This window comes from Marmota flaviventris, chromosome 11 (genome assembly GCF_047511675.1).
Source record: "Marmota flaviventris isolate mMarFla1 chromosome 11, mMarFla1.hap1, whole genome shotgun sequence".
NCBI classification, from domain to species: domain Eukaryota; kingdom Metazoa; phylum Chordata; class Mammalia; order Rodentia; family Sciuridae; genus Marmota; species Marmota flaviventris.
In genome coordinates, this window is record NC_092508.1 from 46,943,718 (window position 1) to 46,963,264 (window position 19,547).

A 19,547-nucleotide genomic window follows, 5' to 3' on the forward strand; every position below is an offset into this window, starting at 1 on the left:
CTAACAAGTCAGGCTCCTCACTTAACATGGTGATGATGCTTTAAGGATGTGTCCATGATAATTAATTTCCCTTGGTTGGAAAACAAAAGACAAAAAAACTTTCTAAAGAAATTATCTAAATTCATTTATGTAAACATAATCTTGGAATGTCCGGTTTCCCTTTCTCCTTCCTCTTACTCATCTAGGATGGACACAGAATCCAGGAGCCAAAGGGATCTGACATGAATAAATCAGACTGATTCATCTAGGTATATAGCTTACTAAGGAGTAAGCCTAGCATGCATGAGAACTTTGTTCATTCCCTAGTACTACCAAAGAAAGAAAAAGAAAAAAGGAAAGGGAAAAGAAACAAATCAAACTGATCATCTGACAAACACATCGTGAAGAATCTCAGTTTTCCCACTGTGAAGTCAATGGAATTAGAGAGCACATTACCTCATTTCTTAGAAAACAAATTCTGAAATATAAGCTCTAACCTTACAACTCTGCCTGCACCTTCAATGAGTAGTTAGTTTGAAAAAAGGAAGGATAAGAAAGAAAGGTAACATTTTTTGTCAGTTTTGTAGTAAAAACTGAAATACATGAGAGAGGACAAATATTTTTTTAAAAATCGTGCACAAAAATTTGGTTAATGTCACATGCCTGTAATCCCAGCAGCTTGGGAGGCTAAGGCAAGAAAATCACAAGTTCAGAGCCAGCTTCAGCAACTTAACAACTCAGTGAGACCCTGTCTCTCAATAAAATACAAAAAAAAAGGGGTGGGGATGTAGCTCGGGGGTTAAGTGCCCCTAGGAAATCCTATAGCATGGCTCAAGGGAGAGGAAAGAGTAACAGAGCCTCACAGGGGCCATAGCTGTTATCCATCTGCCCTGGAATTCTTTATTACTTTAATGGACATAAATTGTTGAGTTACATCCATTCTAAACAAAATATCTTTACTTTGTAGAATATAATGACATAAAAAAGGAAAGAAAAACTCCTAATACAAGTGATAAATTAAATTCTTGAGTTTTATGTCATCTAAGAGTGTCCAATTGCTCTACCAGAATAGCCAAAGCAGTCCTTAGCAAAAAAGAGTGAAGCAGGAGGCATCACAATACCAGACCTGAAACTATACTACAGAGCTATAGTAACAAAATGGCATAGTATTGACACCAAAATAGATATGTAGACCAATGATACAGAATAGAAGACACAGAGACAAACTCACATAAATAAAGTTTTCTTATACTAGACAAAGGTGCCAAAAACATACATTGCTGAAAAGATAGCCTCCTCAACAAATGGTGCTGGGAAACTGGAAATCCATATGCAGCACAATGAAATTAAACCATTATCTCTCACCATGCACAAAACTCAACTCAAAGTGGATCAAGGACTTAGGAATTAGAGCAGAGACCCTGCACCTAATACAAGAAAAAGTAGGTGAAAATCTTCATCTCATTGAATTAGATTCTTACTGACTTAACCAGATTCCTAAAGTACAAGAAATAAAATCAAGACTTAATAAATGAGATGGATACAAACTAAAAAGTTTCTTCTCAGCAAAGGAAACAATCAATAATATGAAGAGAGAACCCAAAGAGTGGAAAAATATCTTTACTATATGCACATCAGATAGAGCACTAATTTCCAGGATATATAAAGAATTCCAGGATATATAAAAAACTTAACACCAAAAAAAAAAAAAAAAAAACCAACCCAATCAATAAATGGGCTAAGGAACTGAACAAATAATTCTCAGAAGAAGATATACATTAAGTCAACAAATATATGAAAAAATGTTCAACTTCTCAATTAGAAAAAATCAAATCAAAACTACTCTAAAATTTCATCTCACGCCAATCAGAATGGCAATTATCAAGAATACAAGCAATAAAAAGTATTCACAAGGATGTGAGGGGAAAATGGTACACTCATATATTGTTGGTGGAAAGCAGTACAGAGATTCCTTAGAAAACTTGGAAGGGAACCACCATTTGACCCAATTATCCCATTCCTCCGTCTATACCCAGAGGACTTAAAATTGGCATACTCTACTGATGCAGCCACATCAGTGTTCATAGTAGCTCAATTCACAATAGTTAAACTGTGGAAGCAACCTAGATGCCCTTTAACGAAACTGATATATATATATATATATATATATATATATATATATATATATATATATACACACACACACACATACACATACACACACACACATTGGAATATCACTCAGCATTGAAAGATAATAAAATTATAGCACTTGCCAGTAAATGGGTTGAGTTAGGGAATATCATGTTAAGCAAAGTAAACCAATCATAAAAAAACAAAGGCCAAATGTTTTCTCAGATAAGTGGACTCTGATCCATAATAGGGGGTGGGGAGGAATGGAGGAACTTTGATTGGGCAAAAGAGAGGGAGGAGAAGTGTTATGGGGGCAGGAAAGATGGTGGAACATCATTACCCTGAGTACATGTATGACTGCACATATAGTACAATTCTTCATTGCGTACAAGCAGAGAATGTAGTGCTCCATTTGTATACAATGAATTGAAATGCATTCTGATGTCATATATTACTGATTAGAACGAATTTAAAAAATAAATTTATAAAAAAGAGTGACCAATGGGTCTAGAGCCTAAACCATATGATAAAATTAAAACAAATTTGGAGCAGTGAAAGTAAGAACCACAATAAAATAAAATTTAATTCAAAGACTATTTTGTAGTTCTTAGGGTGGGATTTGAACTGCCTTCTAACCTATTAGCTCTAGGTTGTTAAAAATTTGCAAAATGATAGACTAGTGAGTTAATACAATATGTGCAAGCTGTAAAAGAAGGTCCTTTTTCACTTTTTCATATCTTAACTGTGGCCTTTCTATTATCTACTTATATTTGAAAATTACTTAACTATTACTAGAGACAAAATCAACTGAATTCTCTGATTCCAAAGCCCATAGTTGGTTATTTTTCATGGTTTTTCTTCTTTAGATCCCCTAAGTTCTGTCCATATCTTAGTTGTATTAATAACCCTAATTTTAATACACCAGAGGGCTGGGGCTGTAGCTCAGTGGTAGAGCACTTGCCTAGCATGCATGAGGCACTGGGTTTGATACTCAGCACCATATAAAAATAAACAAATAAAATTAATACACAGAGACATGCACAGAAACATAACTGCCTGATTATGTATTCTCAATACTAAATAAAAGAGAAATTGCTGAAAGCTTTGATTTGTTATTACACAGTATAATTCAGTAAATATTTTTTTGGTCCGATTCCTTACCAGTAAAAATATACTCTAATTCCTAGGTAGCTGGGCAGTGCTCAGTATCTGGTCAGATGGAAATGAAGTAGAAAAGAATGAGATTGGGGAAACAAAGAGGCTTGAGAAGGAGTATGTGGATGTGTGGATGGAATACTTGGAAAAGAACCAAATCATTAAAATGTTTGTACCCCATGTGAATTATAACCAGAGTACACCTACCCCACATAGGAGATTTAAAACTCAGATGTATAGACTGAATGTGAATGTGAATCATTCCCTTCCATGGTTGACCCAGGACTTCAGGCTTTACACAAAATTGCTATGGTAACAAGGATGCAACTCAGTTAACTGTTACCATGAGTGAATGTAAGTCTGCTGGCAATAGTGGCCAAGCATGATGCTTGACAGGAACTAGCCAGCTACCTGGTAATTGTTCCATTAAACTGTGGCCTTTTCTTTGCCAGGGAAGTGTTCCAAAAATTCTTGCCTCCAATCAAGACTTCACATCTTAAATCAGTGAGCTAATGAGCAAAGACATTAACCTTTATTGAATACTCAAATACCTTTTTTAGAAGCATAACTGCAGTAACAGTTTGCCAACAAGACTTTGCAAGATTGAGATGCTGGCTGACTTGCAGGATGTGGTATTTTTTTCTAAATTGACTTATGGCTTTGTCTCCCAAAATGCACAAGTCTTAGTATGAAGGAAAAGAGGTAGAGAGGAGTCTCCTTTATATAAACTTCTTGATAAATTGTTTCCTTTAGAGCTTAAGAATTTGCTTTTCTGTAAATATCAGTATTCAAGGAAAATGTGTGTATCAGTATACACAATAATGGTTTTTGCCTCCTGATAATTTTTATATCATCCAGTCTCTAAGTAAAAAGCTGAAAACTGCAACTCCCTATTGGTTGACCATTTTGACACTATCAGGGATGAGTAGGATTTCTTCCACACAATGAGGACTGGAAATTGTCAAGATAAAACAAGGGAGTAGCATACAGTAATAAAAATCAGCAAGTACACTCCAAGCCTTTATACAAAGAACCACTAAATTATACAGAAAATGAAGGACTGAATCACACTACTACGGAAAATCTTCCAACCAACTAGTATTCTACCAACATTTAAGAGGAACATAAAAAAATGTAGTGATAGTTACCAACCCACTATATACTATTCGCAGAAATGACAACTCTAGCCTGTTTATGTAATTCTTCACTTTCTGAAAATACTCCTTCAAATGTATATGTGTGCATGCATATGTATAATTGTACACATTTTCATTCTCCTTTTTCTTGTTTATATTATTACAGAGAGGTTATAATTGCAGGAGTCAAATATAACATTTAGTTCACAGATTGGCAAAACAATCTCTATCCTTGGTTCTATGAGTAATGTTTTATCCTTTCAAAAATCTTTTTGCAATCTTAATTCATCAGTCATTTCTGCTAGTTAGACCTAAAGAACTCATATAGAGATTATATACATTAACTTCACCCATGGCTTTATGGTCAATATACTAAAAAATAAAATCCATAAATCAAACAGTTGTTCAAATTCTTGCATACAGAATTATTTAAATTGAACCAATTATTTTCTGGTCAAAATTAATAGATTTTATTCCAACCTACACTTAGCTTGAGAGAGAAGTGTAATATAATATTAATAACTAATATGGACTGAAGCCTTGATACACTCCATTTAACATTAACATGCACTATAATTTAAATAACATTGCCAGGAGGAAATCGACATTAAATAACTAACTAAACATCATACAGTTAATAGGTACTGCTGTTATATTCTTAACTATTAAATACGAATATTTTCTCCTTAAAAATCAGTCTACTCAAGGGATTTATAAAGAAGCCTTGAGGAAATTCACTGGGGAAAGACATAAAACAGTCTGTGATGGCAATATATGATGACACTGAGAACTTCCTCTTGACCATGATAATCTACAGTGTCAATCTTATACTCCAAATCTCCAACATCTCAAAATACATGTTTTTAAAAGTATAAACAACTACTAGAAGAAAAAATTAAAAAGGAGTGCCCGCAGTGAACCAGAAATTATAATGAACTGTGAAAGAAAGACTAAATTATATATATATATAATATATTTTATATATATATATATATATATATATATATATATATATATATAGAGAGAGAGAGAGAGAGAGAGAGAGAGAGAGAGAGAGAGAGAGAGACCAAAACACATAAACAAGTTTTGTTGCTCTGAGGTACAGTAGTTCAGAATATTATAAGGAATAAAGAATTTTTACTTTAGGAGTGGCCTGGGGCAAACAGAAGGAGCAAAAATATGGGCCATATTGTCTACAGTTCCCCACATATTGGTCTGAAGAAAATAACAAATATGAATTCAGCACATGGGGTTGAGAGGCAGGACATAAGCAAGAAATGAAACCAAACATATGAGTCCACAGATAATAATTATCAAGCAACCACGAAAAAAACAAATCTAAGAGGTAACCTACCAATGGATGGAGACTGCAGCAAAGGTAAACATGATACATGCAAAATAGTACTTTAAATATGTACAATTCATATGCTCAGAAAGGTACAAAATAATAATGCTTCAATTAGAACACATTATCTAAAGAACCTGGATATTAATGATTACTCCAGAAATCAACTTTAAAGTGGAAAACCTTGGCAACCACTACCTCAGCCCATTGAGTGGGGTTAATATTTCTAGTGACAGTATGTTAACAGCGTTTATCTCTCAATATGATATAATGGGAAGGCCAAGGTATGGAACTCCATAACATTCTTTACAAAAACCATAATCGCAGACTAATAATGGCAACAACTTCATAAAAATTAAGAATGTTCTATAGAATCTTGAACCAGTACTACTCAAAACTGTCAATGTCAGGGGGGGAAAAAGCCTAAGAAATTGTCATATAGTTGAGGATGTGAAGGAGACATTACAACTAAACACCATTATGTGGAAAGCCGGGTGGATTGTCAGAATAGAAAGGAACACTAGTGTAATCCAGATAAAGTCAGGAGCTTTGTTAAAGTGCTGAGCAACACTGATTTCCTAATTTTGCAAATGTACCCAAGTTATGTAAGATGTTGACAAGAGGGAAAACTGGTTGAAGGGTAGGCAAGAAATTTCTATTATTGCAACTTTTCTGTAAATCTAAAAATATTCCAAAACTAAATTTAAAAAAAAAAACATAGTGAACTCTAAAACTGAGTAAAGGGACCACCAAACAGAAGAGAAAGGGGAAGAATGCTCTGACATTCTAACATTAACGCTAATATGATACCATTTGTTGTACAAAACCTTCTGTTACAAAACATCTGGATTCTGATAAATTACTATAAACACAGTCTTAAATACACCTTTATTAACTTTAAAATTTTACCTAGTACATAAAAATATTAAAATTATAAAAATTAACAGGGTACCATGTAGTGTTCAATACATGTATACATTGCATAATGTTTAGTTAAGGTGAAACACATTTATCTCCTCAAACATTCGTCATTTCTTTATGAAAAAAAAATTCCTTTTTTTTTTCCTTTTTGAAACATACATACCATTATTGCTATCTCTAGTCCAATACTGTTCAATAATACTCAGAGCTTCTTGCCCCTATGTAACTGGGACTTAGTACCACTGATCAAGCCTTCCCCATTCTCACTCCATCCCTGACATCTCATAACCACTATTCTACTCTTGACTCCTACAAGATCAGTATTTTTAAACTCCACATATGAGTAGAACATCTGGTACTCTTTTCTCAGTGCCTGACATATTTGAGTTTATAAAAATTAAGATTTTGGGTGATAACAAAAACAAAAGCAAATATTTGAAATCTTAAAATCTTTTATTAAACTAAAATCAGAGAGGTAACTTTTAATATTGTCCTGACTGGTTAAAATTAGTGCTAAGAATTTATTTAATAAGATAACTGATTTCACATAAGTTTGTGATTTGAATTTATATTACCATTTCAATCTGAGGGTCCCCAGGCCAAAGACCTAAACTTCGTGATGGTTTTGTGATTACCACTTTACCCCAAGTAAAAGTAGAGAAGAGAGAGGAATATGGTGGAATACAGAGGTTTCTTCCCTGACAGTTCCATGTCATGAAATCAAGAAAAGCAGACTGGCAGCTTTTCTGCAAGGAGGATAAATGAATAAAAATTAGGGGGGACTTTACTGGAATTTAATACTTGACACTCAAAACAGATCAGTGACCCGGAGATCGAATACAATAAAATAAGGAAGAAATCCTCAGTGCCAGAGCTGTGGCAGCAGTTGGAAGCACAAGCCAGAATGGTCCTTCTGTAAACACAGTAAATCAATAAGGGAAGTAAAGGAGCTCTCATTCTTGAGAGGACTAAGGTGTATCAGGTACAGAGAGTTTAGAGATCAGAGTTACTGCCTAACTAAACAGTGAGGTACACTACACAATATCCTTGTACAGGAAAGAAGCCACCATCTTTCCTTGCTGTGTATGGAGGACAGCAGAAGGAACAATTTTGCAGCCTCAATATGAAGGTCAACAGCTGGTGGAGCTGATTTCTGACAGACCTGAGTCTTGATTACAAAACAAGCCAGGGAAACTCACATAGCTCAACAGAGAGTGTGCTTAAGTGACCAGGAAAATCAAGCATGGAGAGAGGTTAACACAGGGGAAACTTGTCATGGAAACCTACCTGGCTTCCCTCTCTCCTTCCAATCTGGCTGCTTGCAGGCCCAGCTGAGAGAGAAGTACCTAACTGGGAATTCAAAGGTGGGGATAGATTGAGTTTGGAGACTAAATCATCGACCAGGAATTGTGGAGTTCACAGGCAACAAAGTGGGCTAAGAACTGGCTCCAACACTACAGAAGTGGAACCCAAAGAAAATTCTTGGAATATATTTTTCCAGAATAGACCAGCAACTGCTGGGCCATGGGGGTGAGCTGATTTAAAATCTCCAGATGAACTGGCAGTCAGAAAAGTGACTGGAGAATACCTAAACCTAAACCCTGCATCCAGAAGTTCCACCTCTAGAATTAACTCTCTCACTTCAGCAACCCCAATCAGAGAGTGGAGAAAATATCATACTCCAGACAACCCTACCTAAGTGCTGAGAAGGGAAGCTGAGAATCTTTTGAGCTCCAATGGAAACAAATATTCAATTTTTCATTGAGATTTCTTCTTTTTACTTTTCTTTTTTCTCACATTTCTATAATTTTTGAAACCAATTATTTTAAATGAATGAGTTTATTGAGGACTGGGATATCCGATTAGTATATTTCAGTTTTGTTTTGTAGTCTTTTATTTTTATTTTTTTATTTTTATTTTTATTTTAACCTTTTTAAAATTTTTACCTTATATTTTTCTCTCACTTATTTGTTTCCCTTTTTTCTCTCTTCTACAGTTAACAGCCAACTTCTATTATTCCTGCTTTCCCTCTTCCTTTAATTTTTTTTTTATTTCTATCATCTCTTCTTCTTCCTCATAAACATCACATCCTATACGACTTCTGATCTTTGTCCACCATTTGAAAGTATAAACACTTTTGCAAACTTACTGTCTTTAATAGGCAATAATGGAATCATCTCTGTTTATTGTGACAAAATTTTAGATGCCTTAGTAGGAGCTATTTAGTTTTAGGCTACATATTGTTTGCATTGGATGCTGTTATTATTTGTCTCCCCCTTATTGGTGAGGGACTGGTAAACTTCAGGGACACTATAAATCTAAAGGGTAGAAACTGTACTGCCTTAGATCCACACTGCCAGATTAGTAGACAAACAATGTAAAGAAACAAGGAAAAAAAAATCATCCCAAACAAACCAAAATGCTGTAATGATACCACAATGGAAGAAATGTCAGAAAAGGAGTTTAAAATGTACATAGTTAAATTGATCTGCAAAGTAAAGGACAATGTAAGGAGTGAAATAGAGAGAAAATTCAGGGGGCAAAAGATCACTTGAATAAAGAGGTATTCTCATACATTGCTGGTGGGACTGCATATTGGTGCAACCATTGTGGAAAGCAGTATAGAGAGTCCTTAGAAAACTTGGAATGGAACCACCATTTGACCAAGCTATCTCAGTCCTCAGTTTATCCACAAAGGACTTAAAAACAGCATACTACAGTGATACAGCCACATCAATATTTATAGCAGCACAATTCACAATAGCTAAATTGTGGAATCAACATAGATGCCCTTCAATGGATAAATGGATAAAGAAACTGGTATACATACACAATATAATATTACTCAGCATTAAAAGAGAACAAAATCGTGGCTTTGCAGGTAAATGGATGGAGTTGGAGGGTATCATGTTTAGTGAAGTAAGCCAATCCCCAAAATCTAAAGGCCTAATGTTTTTTTTCTGATATGTGGATGCTGATCCATAATGCGGGGGGGGGGGGGGGGGAAGAGAAGTAGAAACTTTAGATAAGGCAAAGAGGAGAAAGGGGAAGGGAGGGTAAAGGGGGTAGGAAAGATGGTGGAATGAGATGGTCATCATTACCCTAAGTATATTGAAGACACAAATGGTGGTGACTCTACTTTGTGTACAATAAGAGACATTAAAAGTTGTGCCCTATATGTGTACTATAAATTGAAATGCATTTTGCTGTCATGTATAACAAATTAAAATAAATAAATAAATTTTAAAAAATTCAATAGAATAAAAAACAAACAGACTAGACCACTTGGAAGACAGAGTTTCAGGCAATGAAGACAAAACATATAATCATGGAAATAAAGTTGACCATGGAGAAAAGATGTTAAGAGACCATGAACATGAACAGAACTTTCAAAAAATATGGGATAACATGAAAAGAATAAATTTACGATTCATCAATATAGATGAAGGCATGGAGATACAATCCAAAGAAATTCACAATCCTTTCAATGAATTAATATCAGAAAATTTCCCAAACCTAAAGAATTAAATAGAAAATCAAATAAAGGAGGCTTACAGGACCCCAAATAGACAAAATTAAAACAGGCCCACACAAAGGCACATTATTATGAAAATGCCTAACATACAGAATAAGGATAGAATTTTAAAGGTTGCCAGAGAAAAATAACAGATTATATTTAGAGAGAGGTCAATTTGGATCTCAGCTGATTTCTCAACCCAGACCCTCAAAGCTAGGAAGTCTTGGAATAATATATATGGATCTCTGAAGGAAAATGGATGCCAACCAAGAATACTATATCTAGCAAAATTGAACTTTAGATTTAAAGATGAAATAAAATCTTCCATGACAAACAAAAGTTAAAAGAATTCACAACTAGAAAGTCTGCACTACAGAACATTCTCAACAAAATATTCCATGACGAAGAAATGAAAAATAAAAGTGAAAATAAGCAAAGGGAAGAACTATACCAAAGAAATAGTCAAAGGACAAACTAATTCAAATTAAAAACCAGAAATAAACCAAAATTACTGTGAAAATAAACCATATCTCAATAATAACTTTGAAGATAAATGGCCTAAACTCATCAATCAAAAGACATGAACCATTGGTTTTAAAAATAAGACCCAACATTATGCTGTCTCCAAGAGACTCACCTCATAGGCAAAGACATCCACAGACTGAAGGGAAAAGGATGGGAAAAAACATATTATTCATATATGGCATGGCTCCCTCATCTCTCTCAGAACCATAGCCATTAATTACAGGGACACTGGATATAAGGGAGAAAATAATCAAAGATTAAGAAAAATACATACAGAAATACATAGGGAGAAAAGATTGGGGCCCAGTAGGAAAGCCAAGCCCTGGTGACGCTTGACTGATCCCAAGCTAGCTTGGCAAGTTTATTATATCAGTTTCATCAAAAGGTTATTTGTGGGAAAATTTCAGCAAAGCAGGCTATCTGAAGGATTCAGGACTGATGAGACATTAGGGTAATTTGTTTTGCTCAGAATTCACTACCCCTGGGAGAAGGTACTGAAGTGAAGGCCTCTACTGATAATAGCCATGAACCTTCCCACCTGCCCCACTGGCCAGCATTACCATAGCAACTAGGGCATTATGATCTACACTTTTGGATAGTTAGCTCCCAGTGCAAATGTAACCATGGGAATTTTAGAGGCCATAATTTGATTCAAATCACTGCTCTCCACACATATATTTCTCACAAACAAGCAGGGGTTTCTATACTCATAATAGACAAAGTGAACTTCAAGCCAAAATTAATCTGAAGGGGAAAATAAGGACATTTCATACTGCTTAAGGGAATTATACCTCAACAAGACAAAACCAGAGAGTCTCTTTCTTGCTGACAAATCATACTGCTTTTTTCCAACACAATGAAAATTTTATAGACCAGACCCATGGTTACACTGTATTTTCTCAACAAACAATTTATAATTAGTATTTACAGAAGCATACTACTAGGTATACTTATTTATTATTATTAGCATTTTTACTGTGAGTATTTTACTATCTTTTAAATATGTTTTTTGTGATTTGACAGATTTTATTGAGAATTTTTGCCTCTATGTTCATCAGGGATATTGGTCTGAAATTTTCTTTGCTTGATGTGTCCTTATTTGGTCTTGGTATCAGGGTGATACTAACTTCACAGAGTGAGTTAGTTTGAAAGGATTCCCTCCTTTTCTATTTCATGGAATAATTCAATAAGTATTGGTGTTAATTCTCCTTTGAAAGTCTTATAGAACTCTGCTGAGGATCTATTAGGTCCTGTGATTTTCTTTGTTGGTCAGCTTTTGACAGTAATGATTAAAATCAGAGCTGAAATCAATGAAATTAAAATAAAAGAACAATCAAAATAATTAACAAAAGTTGGTTCTTTTAAAAAATAAATAAAATTGATAAACTCTTAGCCACAATAACAAATACAGAGAGAAAACTCAAATTAATAAAATTCATAATAAAAAAGGAAATATCATTAAGGACAATACTGAAATACAGATGATAATCAGAACCTATTTTGAAAATTCCATAAAATAGAAAATCTTGACGACACTGACAAATTCCTAGAGACATATGACCTACCCAAACTGAATCAGAAGGACATAAATAATTTTAACAGATCAATTTCAAGCAATGAAATAGAAGACTATTTGTTATTCATTTGAAATTTAAAAAACCATTAACAATAAAAAATATGAGGAGGTCCTCTAAGAGAACATTCCTGCTATTACGATTTTTTTTTAGTAGATAAATGTATTAAGCACAAACAATAGATCAAATTGTTAGTTCCACTTCTCTAGTGCAGTTAACATTGTGTTTGGGCTCAGCTGTGTACATCTGCACTGTTGATCTTCACCAAACAAGTTATATGAAAGAATACCTGGGGTGAAGATGGGATTTGATGCTCTGTGGAGAAGAGAAACCCCTCCATATTCATCAAACCCTAGTATGCTCATTTTGTCTACAGGGAGGTTGCAGATCAGTAAGTGCACTCTAAGGGCTTTGTTGAACCAAAGCCACTGCACAGCTGGTTATGGCAGCTCTGGAACCAATCACACGAACTATTTACTCTGGTTTATACCAAGACTGTATAAAAAAAAATTATATATTGCATCTAGACCAGCCACCTGCCCTTTCAAGTTTAAAAAAAAAAGGTGATCAAGTGCAAATTTCATGATTAAGAAGCTGTTTCTCCCACTCAAGCATGGGCTCTTTAATTGTATTTCCACCCAACTATGTTCTTCTGACTACAACACTTCCAGCTCCATCAACCTCTTCAAGTAAAAGGATGATAATGTAAAAGTGATGACATGTATCACTAAATACCCTGAATAATAAATATCTTGAAATCTGTTTATACAAACTGAAAATGACAATCAGAAAAACACAGTTTAATTCAATGTAGCCTATCAACTATGAAGTGCAGGGAAAAGTACGTGAAAACACAAATGATAAAGCTAATCACTGTGATAATCAGTTGTAATGATATCTTTAATCCTCAAAACATGGTGAAAAGTGCACAGAAATTTTTTATGATGACCACAAAAATCTCCTGTGAAGGAACAAGTAAACACAGACACATGTTGCACAAACAAGAGAGAGGGGAATTTTATTTTAGTTCATTCCTATCTTCATTTTGGCCTAGAAAAGGTAAACCTTAACCCCAACTTTAATATTTTCCCCTTGCCTTCAGTCACCCTTTCTATGGCCATAGAAAAAGATTGTTCAAATTGTTGGTAAGCTATCTAATAGTTCAGCATCAGACAGAAATGTATTATTCACTGCGTGTGATGGTGCATGCCTGTAATCCCAGCAGCTTGAGAGGCTGAGATAGAGGATTGAGAGTTCAAAGCCAGCCTCAGCAAGTTAGCAAGGACCTAAGCAACTCAGTGAGACCCTTTCTCTAAATAAAATTTTTAAAGAAGGGATGGGGATGTGACTCAGTGGTTGAGAGCCCTGTGGTTCAATCCATAGCGAATATATATATAAATACACACACACACACACACACACATAATTAAGTTCTTATTATTTTCAAAAGCCTTTGAAGTTCATTTTCACAAACATTTAAAGTCTGAAAACAATAGGAAAATAGTGATTCCAAATTCCAAATTTAAAGAGAGATTTCAGGACAACTGAGACCACAAGACGCTGAAAAGATGCAACATAAACGGTTGAATTGAACAGTATTATTTTTGAAAGGCAGAAAATGGCAGAGCAGTAAATTTTCTTTTTTGGGGGAGGGGGGAGAGAGACAGACGGGGGGGGAGAGAATTTTCTAATATTTATTTTTCAGTTTTCCGTGGACACATCTTTATTTTATTTTTATGTGGTGCTGAGGATCAAACCCAGCACCCTGTGCATGCTAGGCAAGCGCATTATCGCTTGAGCCACATCCCCAGCACGAGGAGTAAATTTTCTTGATCTCAATCTATGATCTACTCAAGTGTAGTGCTGCATTGTTCTCAAATTTACATTTTGCTTGAAAAGTATCTCACCTGGTTTACTAGGATAGAGTTAAAATATGTACATTAAAATTAATGCTGTATACTAAAATATATTTATACTTTTATAAAGTCAATGAAAACTATTTTCAGTAATTTTACAATGTAATTACTGAATTATTGTAAATCATAATTTATAATATTTCCTCATTAAAAACAGGTTATATAGACTTCTTTCACTTCATCATTATTAAAATAAAATCTGATAAAAACATAAATTTAAAACATGATATTCACTTAAATTATGCTTTAAAAATGACTTTTATAAAATAGTCACAAAATAATATTATTTTATGCAAGAAAAATAATCTGAATCAAAATGGGGAAATACATTGTCTAGTTAGTTCCCAATTGCTAGAAATTGAAAATGCTCACAAAATAAGAAATCACGAAAGCTACAAACTGGAGTATGTCTGTGCTTGTATATTGTGAACAATATATCCCATTAGAAAATAAACAATATTTAATAGTGCTATAAAGTGTCCTCTTTCATCTTTAGACATAGAATATAACATGATTTAGTTTAACAAATTTCTAAAAGATTTTAATGAATTTTTAATAGAATTATAACTCAAACTCCATAACTTTTAAAGTCTGAAATCATCTTGACCTTTCAATGGAATCTAATCTCAGATGATTCAATTTACTTAAACCTTAAGGAGACATAACACTCTACAGAAGGAAAGGTCTTTGAGAGGAAGGAATAAACTTTCAAAGGTTAGAGAGAAACAGTCATTTTATAAACATACTCCTCATATGTTTAATTAAATTGAAAAGCAGGTTGAATTTTTCTCATGCTATACCTCAGTTACAATGATTATAGAAGCCTTTATGGGCAAAAATAAATTACTCAATCAAAACATTTAAAGCTCAAAAGAAAATGACTTGTCATCCCATAACAATCAAAAATCTTAAGAATGTCAATTAGGGGGCTATGGTTATGGCTCAGCGGTAGAGCGCTCACCTAGCACATGCAAGGCACTGGGTTCAATCCTGAGCGCCACATAAAAATAAATAAATAAAATAAAGTTATTGTGTCCAACTACAACTAAAAAAAAAATTTTTTTTTAAAGAAATGTCAATTAGCCGGGCACCATGGCACACACCTGTATTCTCAGTAGCTCAGGACGCTGAGGCATGAGGCAGAAGGATCTTGAGTTCAAAGCCAGCCTCAACAGATTAGCAAGGCACTTAGCAACTCATGGAGGCCCGTCTCCAAATAAAATATAAAAAAGGGCTGGGTACGTGGCTCAGTGGTTAAGTGCCCCCAGGTTCAATCCCCAGGATCAAAAAAACAAGAATGTCAACTAAAAAGCATAATAAATTCATAAGTGGACACAAATAATTAATACAAAATATTGAAACTCAACTTCTATACAAAAGTTATAATTTATACCTATTAATTTTTGTCACTTAGGATAAAAATGATTAATTATTTTCTATGTGGGCTAAATATGCAGTATGTCGTTTTAGCGAATTAATGGAAGTACTTATAAATTAACAAAACAAAACTTGTGAAAAACAAGTCAGCAAAAACAAAAACAAAAAAAAGATTGTTCTTGAATTTTCACAATGAACAAAATTTAGCACTTTTATGGAGCATCCATTTGGCTTCCTGAAAACCTCCATACACACTTGTCCTGCAGTGTGCTTCATTCTCCACTTAAATATCCATTCATCTTTGAATTGTCCTCAGAGATGACTTACTTGGACATCTCCTCTAAACTAACTTCTTATTCCTTCTTTGTTAACTTCATGGCCTAATCCTAATTATGTTTATTCATTTTCGTATTTGTGAGTTGTGTAACATGATTTATTACCCTTTATGGGGGGAGGCATACCATATTTTGTTTGCTGCAGGATTCTCAGATTAGTTTTTAATGGGAAAAGTCATTCTTTATTGTTAAACTCTTCAAGTGTGATTACAAAAAGATGAATGCAATAAATAAGCTCTGAGTGAGTTTCAGTCATGATTCTGGTGCTGAAATTGTTACCCTGTAAAATGTACCTTATAAACCTTATTTCTGCTCAGGTCTTTAACATTCTTCTCCCAGATTTAATATTATAACAATAGTGATCTCAACAGCTCACAAACTAAAGCTGTAAGCCTTGACCATATTTTCATGAGGTAAAGTAAAATATTTGTGCACATGCTTAATTCATGTTGTTTCTTTTTCTTTACTACGTTGCTTGAATTTTCTAAGATTGTGACTGACATAAATAGAAACTGCATTAGAAATTTTCATTTTATCCGTAGACACCTGTGAAAAGAATATGCATGGAAAAAACAATTCATTTACTTCAAATAAAATCTATATTTACCTTTGGAAAATAAAAATGCGTTGGTTGGGAGGTTGAGGCAAGAGGATTGCACTGCACGTTTAAGCTGTCTCTCAACTTAGTGAAACCCTGTCCCAAAATAAAAAGGACTAAGTAAGCAGCTCAATGATAAAGCAACCCTATGTTTAATCCCAAGTACAAAAAATAAGAGAGAGAGAGGGAGAAAATAAATGTTGGAGACTCTTTAAGTTGTCTTTGAGATATGAATAAGAAAATTATTGCACATATTAAAATAGCAATTTTTTCATTATTGACAGAAAATTACCTAGTATGCAGTAAAAAAAATCAATCAAGAATATACTGCTTAGGATCTTAGCAAATAATTGATAAATACAAATGGAAAATTAAAATATACAATTTAAAGAAATCTTAAGAGATTCAAGATCCTATGGAAGATTATAAAGGAGAAAAATGCAATTACATTTCAAAAGTGCTTCAATTTTAGGCACATTCATTGGATGAATCTAAAAGACAACAAAGTAAAGATCATATAGACAGATAGATACATATCTAGAGTTCAGGAAATGGTCTGGGGTTGAGATGAGCATTTGAGTCATCATCAAGTAAAGGGAGTTAAAGCATGGAGAAGAGTGATGACATCTAAGGAAAGAGAGAGTGAGGACAAACAGGGGAGCCCCAGCCTGAGACATAAACAACTCAGTATCTAAAGATCTGACAGTAGATGAGGACCAACAGAGATAGTCATGAAATAAGAAAATCCAGACAAGGGTCCTATGATGAAACCTGGGAAACCAAGGAGAGGGCATGAGCAATTTTGCAAGGCTACTCTTTCCCTGGTGAGGACAGAGAAGAGCTCTGGGATGCTTTCAGCCTTGACAAGAATAGTATCACCAGAGAGGTGAGGAACAAAGCTGGATTACAGAGTTAAAGAGTATCTATGGAGTAAAAAGGATAGTAAGAGTAGGCTATTCTTTGGGGAATATTTTGATGGGAAGCCTAGCATAAAAAATGTTGTCAATAGTAAGGGAGGAATATGGGAATTTGAGGTGAAGAGAGATTTTATTTCTAAACTGGGAATTACTAAATCATATCTATATTCACACAGGATTCAGAAGTATGAGATTGATTATGTCAGAATGCATCATTACCCTAAGTACATGTATGAAGACATGAATGGTGTGACTCTACTTTGTGAATAACCAGAGACATGAAAAATTGTGCTCTATATGTGTACTATGAATTGAATTACATTCTGTTGTCATATATAACAAATTAAAATAAATAAAAATTTTTTAAAAAAAAGAATGCAAATCAAAGGAAAGAGAAAACTAAGTTTTCTCCTATAAAACTTAAAACATGGGATTTCCTTTTAGTATTTTTAAATTCATTTCTTCTGTTTATGAATAAAATAAATATTGGATTGGAATTCACTTACAAAACCAATTATGTTTAAGAAACTGTTCAAAACTCTAAAGATGTAATGATGAATAAGACTCTTACCTAAAGCAGGTTGCATTCTAGTGAAAGGTAAAAACCAAAACTCAATAAATAACTACTAAAGTTATCCTCTGAAAGAGTGGACAGGCTCATTGTTTGAAGGGAGAGGCTAGAGTGAGGCTTCCCTGTCCATCAGTGAAAGGTGGCTGAAAATAGGGTGGAATGTTTTTCTGTTATTTGGAGGAAACAGGTGCAAACAGTTCATCAATATAAACAAAGTGAGCTGAAGGAATCAATGGCTCTGTGTTGAAGAACACGAGACAACAATGTCATTTTGTGACCTATTCTAGATTGAGACCCTGAGATCTGAGAGAAAACAACAACAAAACCAATACTAATGGTGAGGGATGGGAAAGAAACAGAGACAGAGACAAAGATACAGACAGAGACAGAGATAGAGAGAGAGAACAGAGAAAAAAAGACTCCTACACAAACTGAGTAGCAATCTTAAATCCCAAAAGATAAGATTTTAAAAGTTAATGCTAAGAAAAGACACTAAGGAAAACAAAATAGATAATTAGTAATTAATAATTATTTATTTAATTAACACTATCAAAAATTTAGTCTAGACAAAATTAATCTTACAGTATAGACTTATAATAACTTTAAAACAAGCATGATTTGGGTGCTTAATTTTTTAATTAATTTTTTTATTTATATATAACAGCATAATGTATTACAATTCTTATTACACATATAGAGCACAATTTTTCATATTTCTGGTTGTATACAAAGTATATTCACACCAATTTGTGTCTTTATACATGTACTTTGGATAGGTGCTTAATTTAACAACTAGAAAAATACAGTCATTTAAAACAGACTAGATAATTTAAAACAAAGACAGAATTGTTTAAAAACTAAATGGACATGACAAAAGAATCAACTTAAAAATGAATATTAGAAATAAATACATTGAAAAACTTCCAATGGCAAAGTAAACTCCAGACTAAACTCAAAGAGCATCAGGAGATTAGTAGATGACTCAGTCTTACCATGGCCCATCTCACCATGTTTCTGTTTTAACTATGGCCTCTGAGCTGTTTCCCTCAAACTCACTAATATTCAATTCAAGACATAGCAAATGTAGCCAGTCTATCCACATCCAATTGCTCATATGAAAAGTGAATAGCATTTTATATGAAGAAATCCCCAAGAAAGCAATCATGTTGACTTGTAACTAAGTACAAATAAAGGGGAAATTAATAGAGGTGAAAAAGAAAATTTGAAACAAAAAGATAATTTATTTTGTGAAGATATGCAATTTTATTGGTTTGTCTACTAACTTATTAATATACTAAAGACATTATCAATGTATTTGGACACAAAATCAAATCTATTAATAAGCCAAGTAAAATGTTTGCTGGAGAATTTCTTTTCCATTAGGTCCCTGGTTTGGTTTCTATCTACAATTGCCTTTTAACCAGGTTGTATAGCCACAGTAAAAAACTGACAGAGCCGCAAGGCATACAAAACATTTTGAATTGGCACCAAATTGCCTGCTTGTCTCCTATCACTTTCTGCCCCCCATATCTTCCTCAGAACATACTC